Source organism: Spermophilus citellus, assembly GCF_964194105.1.
Source record: "Spermophilus citellus genome assembly, chromosome: 4".
Taxonomy (NCBI): Eukaryota; Metazoa; Chordata; class Mammalia; order Rodentia; family Sciuridae; genus Spermophilus; species Spermophilus citellus.
In genome coordinates, this window is record NC_138185.1 from 14,007,118 (window position 1) to 14,021,250 (window position 14,133).

Sequence of the window (14,133 nt, forward strand, 5' to 3'; positions counted from 1 at the left end):
CTCTTGCCATCTTTCCCTCCTTCCTGGCCCACCCCCAGCCACTGCAGCCTTATTCACTATGCATTCTTTGGACAGATATTTATCAAGTACCTAAATATGCCTGGCTGAAGATTGGAGCCACCCTGTGAGCAGGCAGCTTCTGTAATGTCCTGTGGGAAGAGATAAACATAAAAGAAATGAAAGGTGCCAAGCTTTTGGGAAGACTTCCAGAGAATGTGGCTGGAGAGCTCCAGGTGAAGCCATTCAGGCTGCAACTGGAAGGACAAGAGAATAAGTGATCAGTCCATGATGTCTGTTATGCCACTGGTCACCATAGTGACAGATGTGACACATCTGGCTGGTCTAGGGGGTGGCCTTTTATCTCCCAGAGCCACTTCCAAAAGACCTTCCCAAGGAGGAGCAGTCCAGAGCTCTATGTCAATCAGTGTTCTGAAGCTACATGTGCAGTGATTGATTAGCAGTGTCTGCTAGGAACATGGGCGAGGAGAGGGTCAGGAGTGCCATGTATTTGCCATCCTTCATAACTGAGCTTCTTGTTCCTCTCTCAAAGCCCCAAACACTTTCTAGGTTCAGTGGCATATACTTGATAGATGTTTAAAAAATATTTGCTGTTTGATCAATACAGTTTATTCCACAGTTATTTTATAGCCTGGTGACCGCAAGCTAGATGAAGAGATAAGAGAGGGGAGGGGTAGGAGAATCTGGCTGCCAGATGGGGGTTGAGAGACGCCTGCCAGACAAGGAGACCATCTTGCCAATGGAGCAAGAGGGGCTGCTCTCTCCAAGCCTGTGGGCCTGCACAGCGCCCGGCACTGTCTTAGATGCTGGGAGTGCCAGGACCCCTGCCCAGGAAGACACCTGTCTAAGCTCATGAGCTTTATGCAAGAAATCCTGCTGGCCTCCTCGAGAGGCAGGATTCTAGAGCTGAGATGCCCTGGTGGCAGCTCCTGCCTCCTAACTCAGCAGAGAAAGAGGGCTCTGGTGCCATTTGACAAGCACTCCTATGAAAGTGCCCTTGGCAGGCCAGAGAAAGACCCTGGGTCCTGGTCCCAGTGTCCAGAGCTTAAACTCTCTTAAGATGAGGAAATATCATACGGAGCCCCACCTGCAAAGGATAAGGGTGTGCTATGTGGGCCCCACGTCAGCCCTGGTTCCCGTTTCTGTGGGGTCTTCCATCTTGCAAGCCAGACAGCCACAGCATGTTCTCTGTAGATGTTTTTCCACTTTTTCCAGAGCCAAGAACCAAGGGAAAAGCTAGAAAATGAAAAAGTAAGGAAAGTAAAGTTCAGGCCATGTCCACCACATTGGGGTGGCCTTAAGAGAGTGCTTTCTTGAAGGATGCTGGTCCCACTGGCCCTCCCTAGGCCCATGTGCTCCCTGGTGTGCTGGGAATGTTCAGACCCCTCTGTCCCCAAGACTCTCACAAACACACCTGTGTACCACAGGAACAATACAGCAGCCACCAAGGCTTCCAATACTTCCCTCCCTCTGCTTGCCTGTCTGAGGAACCAGAAAAGGCTCATGGGTGACCTGTGCCTGGTCCAGGTGAGTGGCAGCTCACCCTCACTGCTCTGTGGCTGTGGTCTGAGGTCAGAGGTGGCATGGAGGATGTTGCTCCTGGCAGGGTAAGCATGCTCCATCCTGAGACACCAGAGCCTCTGGAGGGCCACCAGAGCAGAAAGGGGACATCTTCTAGGGCCTCTGCATGAGAAGACCAGCAGTTCTCAACCAGGTCTCCAGGGGACATTGGCCATATCTGGAGCCAGTGTTGGCTGCATTGTATGGGGGAGGCTGCTGAGGACATCTGGCAACAGAGGTCAGGATGCTGCTCAGCACCCTGCAGGGAGTGACAGGATGGCCCAAGTGCCACCTGTGCCCAGGGCCAAAGAATGCTGCCTCGAGTCCCTTGTTGTCACTGAGGCCACTGGGGTGTTCTCTGTCCCCAGGGCTCCCCATGGGGTGGGCATGCCCTTCTGGAGCTCAGGCCAGCCAGGGGCCAAGGGGGAGACTTTTCCCAAGGCGGGGCAGTTATCTGACAGCCACTCACTGAGCTCACTCCTCCTCTCTTTCCTGTCCTCTTCTGTGATGGGAGGCCTGGTGGACTTTCTTTTTTGCTTTCTTTCTTTCTTTTTTTTTTTTTTTTTTTTGTAATTGTAGTTGTAGATGGACAGCCTGCCTTTGCTCTATTTGTTTATTTTGGGTGGTGCTAGGGACCTAATCCAGTGCCTCACGCATGCTAGGCAAGCACTACAGCCCCAGCCCCCTGGTACACCTTTCAAATAAAAATGGATGAAGAGAAAGCCCTGGGTGTCTCTGCAATCTGTCCCCACTAGAGGAAAGAAGTGAACCCGACTGGAGGCCCATCCCAGAGAGGCCAAAAAATCAAAAAGGAAGGAAGGAAAGAGGGAGGGAGGCTTCACCCTGGTAGACCCCCCTGACAGGCCCTCTGTGCCTGCCTCACATGGAGAGGCTCTGTAGAGACTTCTGGAGAGGGGCTTTGCAATCCTTCCATTCCAAGCAGTGGCCAGGGCAGGCGGCCACGGGGATGTGGGACTGAGACCACCCAGTTGGTGGGAGCCCGCCAGCCTGCCCCTGAAAGGAAAGGCCGCCCCAGAACCTTCTCATGGCTGCAGCTTGGAAGGGCTACATCAGTGCTTCCAACCTGGAGGAACTTCTGCCCCCAGGAACCTCAGTCTTTAGGCTCTGAGTCAGAGCTGGAGCCCCAAGACGCCCATGAGCACTTACCCCAGGAAGCTGTGTCGCCCAGGAGACCTCACCCTTCCCTTCCTGCTGTACCTCTCCCTGTGACCTCGTCCCCTGGATAGCTGCACAACTTAACTCCTGGTTTCTGCTCCAGCATTACCTCTTCCCAGAGGCCTTCCCTGGCACCCCTCCTGTGTGTCTGTTGTCTGCCATGAGGCAGGACCCTGTGTCTTGTTGGCCGTGATGTCCCCAGCAGCCAGCTTGATGCCTGGCATACAGTAGCAGCTCTGCCAACATCGCAGTGCTTCTGCTGAGCTACTCCTGGGGACTCTGACCTAAGACCATCATGGGTGATGCTAGTATCCCCCACCCAAATCAACATGATCAAGGGATGAGGAGGTTGGCCCTGGAACCAGCTGGGCATGAGTTTCATGTTGACTGTGCCTCTGTGTGACCTCAGGTCAGTCTCAGGAGCTCTGAAATTTCCTCTCTGTGGGACAGGCAGGCAGGAGAGAATTCCACCTGTTTCTGGTGCTGAGCAGTTGTAATGAGAAGCATGGCTGAGCCATTTCCTCAATCAGAGTGCCAAGACCTGGGTGTTTCTTTCCCAGTTGGTCCTTTGGGACACCATGTTGTTACCTCCCATGTGCCTCTCATCTTGAAGGACCATGGAGTGGTGAAAACTCTGCTTCTGCATGTGGAGCCTTTGGCTGTGGGATTTGCATCAAAAGCTTCCCAGAGCGGCCCTGTTTGGACTTCAACATGGTGGCCCCTCTGCCAGGGTGGTCCCAGTGAAGAAGGCCTGCTGGGGCCTCCTGTGTGGAAACCAAAGAAGCCTGGCTGGTCCCGTGGCCATCAACACACGCCCAGCACTGCGTGCCAGAACCCAGATTGCTAGACTAAGGACAGGCTGGGACACCAGCCGGGCAGGGACCTAATCCAGTGCCCCACGCATGCTAGGTGGGGAAAGGTGGCTGCCCGAAAAGCTCTCCTCAGGTCCTCACCACTTTCAGGAGCCCACCCAGACCCCTGACTCCAAGAACAGGCTGTCAGTGCTCCACTCTGGATGGCGGAAGCCTCAGCTCCCAAGGAGGAAATTGCCCTGCTCCGGGCTCTCTCCTGTCAGCCCATAGCCATCTGCCGCCCCAAAGTTTCTCCGGGACCAGGGCCCCTGGCCAAGGCTGACACGTCTGAGAGGAATAGTCCCTCATTTCACACCAAGCTGCACCCTGAGCTCACAGCCCCGTCCTTAGCATGCCGGCTCACACAGTCACCCTCTTTAACTTCAGGCCTAAGCGCCTTTGGCAGGGGTGCTGCCTGCTGCCACCCTGCACACTGTCCAAACAGCCTGGCCACCAGAGATTGTAGCACAGGCCAATCACACCACAGCACGAAGCTTACAGCCACCCCTGACCGCACTGCACGGGGGTTGCTGCTTCATCCGCCCCCCCCAGAGAGGATTGCCTTTATCTCCCAAGAGGTTCATTCATCCATTTACTATTCATTTATTCTTTCATTCACCCAACAAATATTTACAAAGCCCTCACTCTGGGTGAGGAGAGCACAGAAATGAATTAGGTACACACAATTCTGCAGCTCTTCGTGGTTCTGAAAGGAAGATAAGAAAAGCTACATCTGAGGTCCGTGGGGCTCACTGTTCCTTGCCTACCAGGGTGTGCTGGTGACAACGCCCCAATTTTCCCTGAGAAAGCACCCCTTGTGTTGAGAGCCTGGCCCAGCTGTTGCTCAGGCCAGGCAGAGGCTCAGTCCCCTGGAGATAGCCATTGATGACTGGTCACCCAATTCAGGCCACTGAGACTCGGTTCTGAGACCTTTGCTGGGACGACCATGAGTCCAGTAATAGAGCAAGTTGCAACGATGCTTACCAAAGCATCTACTCATTCTTCGGAAGGCTTCCTGAAGGCAGAGCTTCATGTCTTAAAATGAGCGGAGAGCACAGCTGGCAGGCAGACCAGGCCTTGTCCACCTGCTGACCGTTGTCTGCTAAGCGGTAATGCACAGTTCCACACAGACCTGAGTCCTTCCTCCATGTGTACGTGGTCCCCTTCAGCTGGCCTGCCACACCTGTCCACCCCATTTCTGAACTGGACCTAGATCTAAGTGCTCTTAACCTAAAGACAGAAAGAACACCAACATTGTCCCATCAACCAAATATAGGATAAGGTCCTGCTCTTCTCAGGGACTTGGGGAAGATGGCAATGTTTGTGGTGCACTCAGGAGTGTAAAGAACTAGCTTCAAGGCCAAAATGCCCCTGCTTAGCTGTGTGGCCTGGGGCAAATAGCTTCCCTTTTTTTGGGCTATATGATCTCTAGGCATAATAACGAACTAATAAACTTTTTATTTCCAAGAGATGCTGAGGCCAGGAGGCATGGAGTAGAGGTCGGAGCGTGTGGGCTGACCAGTGAGCTCCTGGGCATGGCTGTCTCCTGCCCCGTTTCCTCTCTGCTGGACTCCAGAAACCCCACCCTACCTGGCTGCTCCCTTGCTTCCAACCCAACTCCTAACACCTTTCTTTTTTGCTTTCTTCTGTTTTTCCTTTTGCTTTGGTTCCAGGCACATCAGGGTAGGAAATTGTGTTGAATCAAGACAGAAGTGTTTGAGGTTGCTAATGGCATCCCAAGGAAAGGCCAAGTGAGCTATTCCACTTCACATGATGTTTTTATCAGAGGTCCTGGAAAGAGTTTTCTAGTGGGAACAAGTCTGGTTTCCTTGGAAAGATGGAATTCTGGCCAGGCCAGCAGGAAGCTGGGCCCTCCTGGCACGCGGGAGGCTGGAAAGGCCTGTAAGTCAAGCCAAGGCAATCCCGGAGAACAGTCTCTCTCTCTTTCTGTCCCAAGATCCTGAGCCTCACCCATCTGCCCTGGGAATCCTACCCTTTAAGATGGAAGCTTCACACTGCACCTCCATTTGGAGTCATTCTCTCAAGAGAGCACACACAAGACTGTGTTGTATCCATGGTGCTCAAAGGAAAACCGAGTGTGGTCTTCCAACTGGCCAACTTTGAAAGATGCCTGAACTCCAGGATGCTCTGAGAATTGAATCCAGGCCCACTTTGGCATCCAAGCCCAATAAGATCAGAGCCAGCCTTTGGTCCTCAGCTCGGCTGGCAGCTCTCCCTCCTCTGATCTCCTCCTGCCTACCTGGCTCCTTTCTGCTCCTCAAAGACTCTGGGTCCAGGCCACCACGGGGCTTTGCCCTCACAGCACTCTCTACCCAGGGCTCTTCCATGGCTGTGCCCCACGGCCCTTTGGGGCATGATGTCACTGGCTCTGAGAGGCCTCCCTGAACTACCCCTCCACCCCAAGCCTATCAAAGCGGTCTGTTCTTTCCTGTCCTCCGGGACTTATCCCTCTCAGAGACCACAGTATCTGTGGCTTGCCTTCTGGATCCTTCTCTTAGAAAATGAAGGGTGGGAAGGCATTGGTTTTGTCGTTGTCTTCTCAGAATCAGGAAGAGCACCTGGCCTACGACGGGCCTATCCACCAGAAAGGCAGAATCAGGAGCTCCGTGGGTGTGAATATGTGAGGGGCTGCGGCAGGGACACTGGCTGAGACATCTGTGGAGCTGTGTAGGGACCTCCTTAAGGAGTAATCTCGAGGCTGCTGCTGGGGCCTGAGGTTCCCAGGACTGTCTGTCACGAGGAATGCATGAGCTGGAGCTCTAGGACAACACGCTGGACTCTGTGGCTATTACTGATGCCCCTGACCACAGTGGCAAGGGCACCTAGCACTGTGGGCACTGAGCCCATCGTCATAGAGCTGAGCACATGCACCTGGCCAGGGGTCAGACAGCAGGAGGGGTGCCAGGCCCAGGTGCAGGCAGAGCTTCAAGCTGCCTCACACCAACGAAGCCAGGTCAGCAGATCAGCAACAATTGTGTCAGCCACAAAAAATGGCTGCTGTCTCCCTTGCCTTCTGCATCTTGCAAGAAGCTCCCTTGAGGCCCATCCGAACTGTAAATACACAAGAAAGAGAATTCCAAGAAATGCAGCCGGGCTGGCCAAGTGAGAACATTCCCCAGCCGTCATCGCAGGTCCACAGCAGCCAGGATTGATGGAGTGTTGGGGTGGCTCTGGGATCCAGCAGGACCTCCTGAGACTGGCACATCCATCTCTGTGAAGTCCAGCCTCTGCTGCCCCTCATCCTTATTCCAAGTCCCCACCTCCCTCCCCAAACAGCCCAGGCCCATTGGGGCTGACCCCTTAGTCCAGAACCCTGAGCCTTGCCACCACCTTCCCGCAGGAACCCTTAGCACCGTGAAAGACTCCAGCCTTGCACAACACCTCTGGAAGCTGTTTCATGAGAAGGCTGAATCACAGCCTTGTCCATCCTTCCCTCCCAGCTCCCTTCACTGGAGAAACAGCTATTATACTGCGTTCCTTATGTCTCTTTTCAGAGATGGCCTAATCACTCACCAACAAAATATATATTTTTTACTTCCTTATGTGAAATTCTGGATTTTGTGGGTTTTTTTTCTTTTAACACTGTATCTTGGATATCTTTCCAAATTAAAATATATAGAATGATTTATTTTTTTAATGGCTGCATGGGATTCCACAGGCATGGGCCACAATTTGTTTGACTGGTTGCTTTCAGTTGGATGTTTAGATGGCTTCCGTTTTCATGGAGATAAACAGCACTGCAGTGAAGATCCTTTTACACGCCAAGATCTATGCCTGGCTGATCTGTAGTTCAGCAGAGATGCCACCTCCTCCAGGATATTCACCTAAATCTTTAGAAGTTAGTTGTGTTATGGTTTGGATTTTAAATGACCCTCCAAAGCCAAAGGCTTGGTTATCAGTCTGTGAGGCTATTAGGAAGCAGTGGCATCTTAAGGAGGTGGGGCTAATAGAAGGAAGTAAGGTTGTTGGGGCATGTCCTGGAAGAAGCTCTTGGGTCCCTGGCCTCTGCTCTTTCTGTAATTGGTCCTGCTTCACCATGTTCTCTCACCATGATGTGCTGCCTTGCTCCAGGCCCAAAGCAGGAGCCAACCAACCATGAAATTGTGATCCAAAATCAACCTTTTCCTCCATATGAGTTGATGGTTTCAGGTGTTTTGTCACAGTGACAGAAACCTGATTCACACAGGTTGGATGCCTTTCTTTGGCTTCTAGGCACACTGCACTTAGACTCGCCATAAGATATTGATGTGTCTGCTATCCCTGTGTCCTAAAGTTCATCTGAGTCACCAAGACAATTTGCAGTACCTGACGCACAGTCAGGTACTCAACAGATGTCTGTGTATCCAAAGAACAACAGACTTAAGATGCTGATCTCTTCTTCAAGGCTCCAAATCCCACACGCTTACTTTACACACCACCCTCCCCTCCAGAGGCATCGCTGCTTGCTGGCCCTCCAGCCTTCTTCAGAGTCCTGCTTCTCCAGCTTTACTGCACTGTCCCAGTCTGGGGTCCCTCCCTCCTTTTCCTGTCCTTCAAGGCATAGGTCTTCCTCACAGCTCCACGAACGCAGCGTTCCCTGAGACACCGCCTCTCCCTCTCTGGACTGCCGCCACCTCTGTAGGCACTTGGGCATATTTCTTCAAGCCCCATTGCTCACTGATTGTTTCCCATCTGTTGGTTTGTGTCCTGGCTAGACGCGCGTTCTCTGAGTGCAGAGCATCTTTCTCAGCGCTAGTGTCTCCCACCATGTGGGGCTTGTTTGATGCTCCTGTCTGAAGGGGTCGATTGGTTCTTTCATTGGCTGCTGGATATTGTCCCCAGGGAATCAGCAAGGGCTTAAAAGTCACCGTCCTGCTAACTGCCATGGTGGGAGATGTGTCACACAGGGAACTCACGGAGGCTTTTCTCTTGCCCTGCCCCCTTAGTCTTGGACTTCTGCAAGTGACTCTCAGTCACATCATGTCCTGTCACCCTAATTCCTAGACTGAAGCATCTCCCCCAGGAAGTCACTCCTTCAGAAGACACCCGGCGTGTGACTTACCTCCCCAGATTCTGGAACCACTGCTTCCCAGAGGAAATGGAGCACCCAGACCCCATAGCCAGCCATGTTTCCTGACAAGACTGGATACAGTCTGGCTCAATCAACTTTTATTTCCATCAAAAAGACTGGAAGCATGCTGTGGAGCCCCTTAGGTGGCGTGGGTAGGTCATATCTGATGGAGCCAAAGGAAACACTGACCGAAGTTTAGAACTGAACTTAGGAAGGAAAAAAGGGAAAGAAGGAACCAGAGACATGCTTTTCACCGACAATCTCACTTGGAGGTGCAAACTGACTTAGACATCAGCTAAGGAGGAGTTGGCCTTTTGAAGGGAGGGGGAACTAGCCAAGAGGGGACACAAAGTCAGAATTGCTGCCCTGGGTGTCCACAACCCTCTCATTAACCCAAAGCCCCTCCAGGCCTTTGAGCTCAGGGATGGCTCCTGGTTAGGGGGGCAGGCCCACTCTCACCAACACGCCTGCCCCCACCAGCTCCCCAGCTGGAGAAGAGAAAGTAGAGCAACACACAGGTCCAGGTGGGATCACCACACAGGTGCTCCAAGGAAAGGTGCTGCCATGGCTGAGGGTGGGAAGGGCTTGTCAGGGAATCCAGGATAACCCCCCAAGGCCAGCGGCTTCTCTGGGGAAGGGCTATGGTGTCAGAGGTGGGCTGGGCAGGGGACTGTGGGGGAGCGTATTCCAGTTTGTGGAGGTGAAGCCTGGGCCAGTTTCTCCCAGGAGACAGCTGGGAGACAAGGCAGACCTTTTCTCAGCAGAAAATACCAATAGTGACCTTTTCAGAAAGGTGACGGTTTAGAGCTCCTCCTGAGCCAGGAGCTGACTCTGGAGACGTGGAGACCAGCTAGCTGGTCCACAGAGGTGACAAGAGCCATGCAGTGGCAGTGAGGAGGAGCAGGAGGGGATGTGGGCCACAGTGAGAGTGCAGAATCCTTTGCAATCTGGTCATGGATGTCAGCAGGTAGCAGGAGCCAAGAGGACCGAGGACCACAGATGGTCCTGAAGGCTCCACTTAGGGGACCACTGTGACCAATCAGGAACTGAGGAGGGGAGCACACTCTGGTCAGAATCCAGCGGCTCATGCTGGACATGCAGGACAACCAGGCAGCTCTGTGCAGGCAGCCAGCTGGAAGCTCAAGGTCCACAGAGAGAAGGTGAGGGCTGAGGGTGGAGTTTGGAGGGGAAGGCCAGAGGCAGGTGGTCCCTGAAATCATGGTCGGTAACAGCAAAATAGCTGGGATAAAACCTTGTATAAAGTCAGCATTTGGTGGGTGAGCTACCGAGATCCAGAAGGAGAACAAGTTACAAAGTTCTGGAAGCCAGGGTGATACATTTTAAGGAGAGACCTATGGCAATGTGCAGAGGACAGGGTAGATTGAGCACTGGCTGGAGGCAGAAATCTGTTGCATTTGAACAACCCACAGCCCTTTCTGGGCTGTAACACCCTGATTTCAGAAAAAGCCAGCTGTGGTTCATATTGTTAGAGTAGATCTGATGCTGGACCCTCGCTGACCTGAGTGCTGAATGGCCATGTAACCAAGACCTGACCAGTCTGTTGGTCAATCCTTTCTGGTGACAGTTTAGGGGGCAGGGACAGGGATGTGACCCAAGACAGGGCAATGAGAGTCAATTCTAGGACTTTTTTTGAAACCACTGGGCAGGAGAAGCACTCTTCCTGCAAGGTGCTACTGTGTGTAATGCCAGCGTGGCACTTCCTCATACCAACCTGAGAGTCGGCCTGAGGAGGAATCCACCCCAAACAGGAAGAGATGAGGCAGATTCGTTGGTACTGTTGACTCTCTGGATCCTGCCATGCCTAGATTTCTTTATTTACTTGTGCCAAAGCATTAGCTTTTAAACTTAAGCCAATTTAATTTGAGTTCTGTCATTTGCAACTAAAGGTGTCCTGACCCACGCATGTCCATGTGACTAATGAGCGGCTTCTGGTGACAAAGTAGCATCTGGAGAAGGCTAGAGTCCAGCCCTGGACTGAAGGATCACACAAATTACCATGAGCAGGTCAGCGGTTATGACCATGGGAAAAAAAACCTAGAAACTGAGGAGCTGGCCTCATGTCAATAACTGCTAGCATGAAAACACAACGATTTCCTTTATATTTCAAGGGTTGGGTCATACTGGCCAGCCCTGGCTTGGCACAGCAACTTAGTGTTCCTGCCAAGGGAGATGGTTAAGATGGGAGGCTGATTTATTTGAGTACATATGTGTCAACATCATCCTGGAAAAAAAAGCAAAAAGGGAGAATGCAGATATGCCTGCTGGCATGTGTTATTACCAAAGAGGCCTCTTTCTTGGCCTCAGAGACAGAAAGCCAGAATGTTAGACACTACTTGAATCTCAAGGTTGACCAAGCATGGGCCTTGGAACAAGAGTCCCCGCTGTATGCTGAACAAGGTAGGGGCCTGCCTTGCATAGAGTGGACCTGAGTGGTGATAAGGAACCCCATGAAGACCCCAGGAAGGAAGAGGCAATGAGTGCTAAGGTGAACTCCTAAACAGCAAGAATCCTGGTGTGGTTGAAGAACTACACAGAGAGGGTGACAGAACCACTCTCTGTCCATGCCACCCACTTCAAGTCTTGTCTGTCCAGTGTTCTATGGTACTTAATACATCCAATCTCAGCTCTCGACCTATCAGTCCATGCATAACCCATTCCACAGACTTTTTTTTTCGGGGGGGGGGGAAGTCTGGAAAGAAGTGTTCCCCAAGCAGAAGGGGAAGGGCACACCCTTGCAGAGAAGGGTCTTTGAGCCACATCCTGGAGAGAAAGCAATCCACAGGGGTGAGGCCTGTTGGGAAGAGCTGTGGATGCCAACCCTCCATCTGTCTGTCATGGGAGAGAATGGAACATCTGCGTGCAGAATACCAGCAAGGGTGGATCCAAGAAAAGCCTGAGGAAATGCTCGCACCTGGGATGAATCAAAGCTGGTCCTATACTGTATTCTAATATACCCATGAAGTAGCAGGGACCAACGGTTCAGGAGAGTAAAGGAGAAACACTGAAGATGAAGACCATTCCATCATTTAGCTTAATGTTGTCTGCCAACCAAGAGAAGAACATCATCAGTTCACATTAGCAACCGCCCAGTGTGGAGTGGCTTGGGGAGCACCTGGCTTTCTACTGAGCACTGACGGAGATCAGCTGCTATGGCCAGAGGGAGCTGTTCTGGGGCCTCCATCAGGCAGTGACATGATCAGATTTGTGCCTTGGAAAGGTCACTGCGGCTGCAGGGTAGAGGATGGATGGAGGGGAAGAGCCGGCTGGTGGTTTGGAAGCTGCTGGAAAAGCACACATGATGAGAACCATAATTGGGGCAAAGGGAGGGGCTGGGCAGTTTCTTGAGGGTAAGAGTTCAGGTCTGTCTCTGAGCAAGACCAAGATGCAGTCACCACTAGATTTTGTCCTTACACACTCAAATTGTCTGGGGTAAAAAGTTAATGGGATCTACACAAAACAAAACTGATGTCTCTTTCTAGTCCCTGCTTGGGAGAGGGGTAGTCAAAGCTGAAGACAGCACAGAAGTGCATTCTGAAGTTGAAACCCTCAAGGTTTGAAGAACTATTTCGGTAGACAGACTACAAAACTCCTGCTTCTGAATCTGCTTGTTGGGTCGGCTCTGTGCAAATGAGACATTTCTGAGGCTTGGGGGCTTTTGTTGCTCATTCTGATAAAAGAATAACCATCTCTCCTTCTACAGGCACCAAAAAGGCCAAAGTTAAAAGATGTCCATTTGGGACCATCCAAAGCCCTCTTCTACATGAGAGTACTTTGAAGACACATCTGGATTCCCAAGCCATGAATAAGGATCTCAAAAATGTGCTCTGATATTGTTCCCACCACCATGCTCTCCTCTTTGGAGTGTGCAATGTCTTTGAGGAAGAGGAGCGCCCTCCTGAGCTTCCTACAGCAAGCCTGCTGTGGCATAAATCACATGGCTATTGCTGGAGGGCTTACTCTGTGCTCAGCCTGTATGGGCCCACTGACACTTGCTCACCATAGGTAGGAGTCTCCCACTGCCCAGTCATTGTCTAACCACTGGCCTGTTAGCACTCAAAAACCTTCCCCTGCCCCTGTTATCTGGCTTCTTTGGGAAAAGTGCATGTTTATGGTCTCTTTCTGCACTGATTAGAATGACAAACACACAATAAAACACTTGTCCCCAAAAGTGACTTCTTGGATCCATTAGCAAAATGTTAGAAAGTGGGTACAAAGCCCAAGAAACAGGACACCGAGGCTCTGTGAGCTTGGGGAGTATTACAGAATCCTAGCCCAGGCCAGGAATGAGTCACAATGAAAGCTTTTAAAATATAAAACCATCAACCTAGATTTCAATTCCAAGGAAACACATACTTGGCCATGAGGGAATGCTTAAAAAAAAAAAAAATCAAGCTTAAGCCACTTGACAGGAAAATAAAACAGCCAAGAAACATTCAAATATAATGATTTACATCCTTCCACGGCTCCTGTCCAACGTGGGTCTAGGCGTACATGGATGTGACCGCAGTGTGCATACCCACTCAGGGGCGCCCCTTTTCTCACTTAGCATTATCTCATGCACATAGCCCCTTGCCTGGATGTGGCCTTCAGGGTGCTATGCCTATCTTGTGGACAATTCCCCCTCTCTCTGCTCTGGGGCTCTTGGGTTGCTTGGGGTGGATATTGGGGGAACAAAGGATTTCTCTTTCATTATTTATGTGTGCAAACACTGTTCGTTTCTCTCAAAGAAATGAAGCTTGATTGATTTCCCAAATGTGCGAGCGAGACTGTCCCACAATAAATATTTAAGACTGACCAGGAAGGATGACCGCCATCTACTGAAACACAATACCAGGAATTACTTAGTTAAGCTTCCCGAATGGAGGGAATGAATGAATAACCATCCTATGTAATATTTGTTCAGCACCTGATAGTTTACACAGTGTTTTCACTTATCTTATTTGATCTTCACAATAACCCCAGAGAGGCAGGCAGGGCATGGATTGCAGGGATTATGAAAACACAACATTTCTCCCCCCACCCCAACCTTCTTAACAAAAAAGGTCTATACAGGTTTAGAGTCATTGGTAAAGGTCAGGGAGTCTGGGGACTACATCTCGGTTCTGTCATTCATTCATGTACATATTTAAAAGGCATTTATCCCAAGCCTGTAGCAAACCGGACGAGATGGCAGCGGGTACAAAGATGACTAAAACACAGTGCTGCGTAGGCGGAAGGCCTCGTTCTAGGCACAAGTAAACAAGCCCATTCTTTGCAAGGGGACAAGAGCTGGAGAGAATGAAGCAGAATGGGGACCATGGCTCGAATCTGATGTTCATGCAGAAGGCCAGCTGTTATTTACCAATACCAGTCCCCTGAAGAGGGAGGAGGCTTGGCCATGTGACTAGGGTCAGATCTTGGTGGGGAAATCAACCAAACACTTCCTTGATGGGCAGG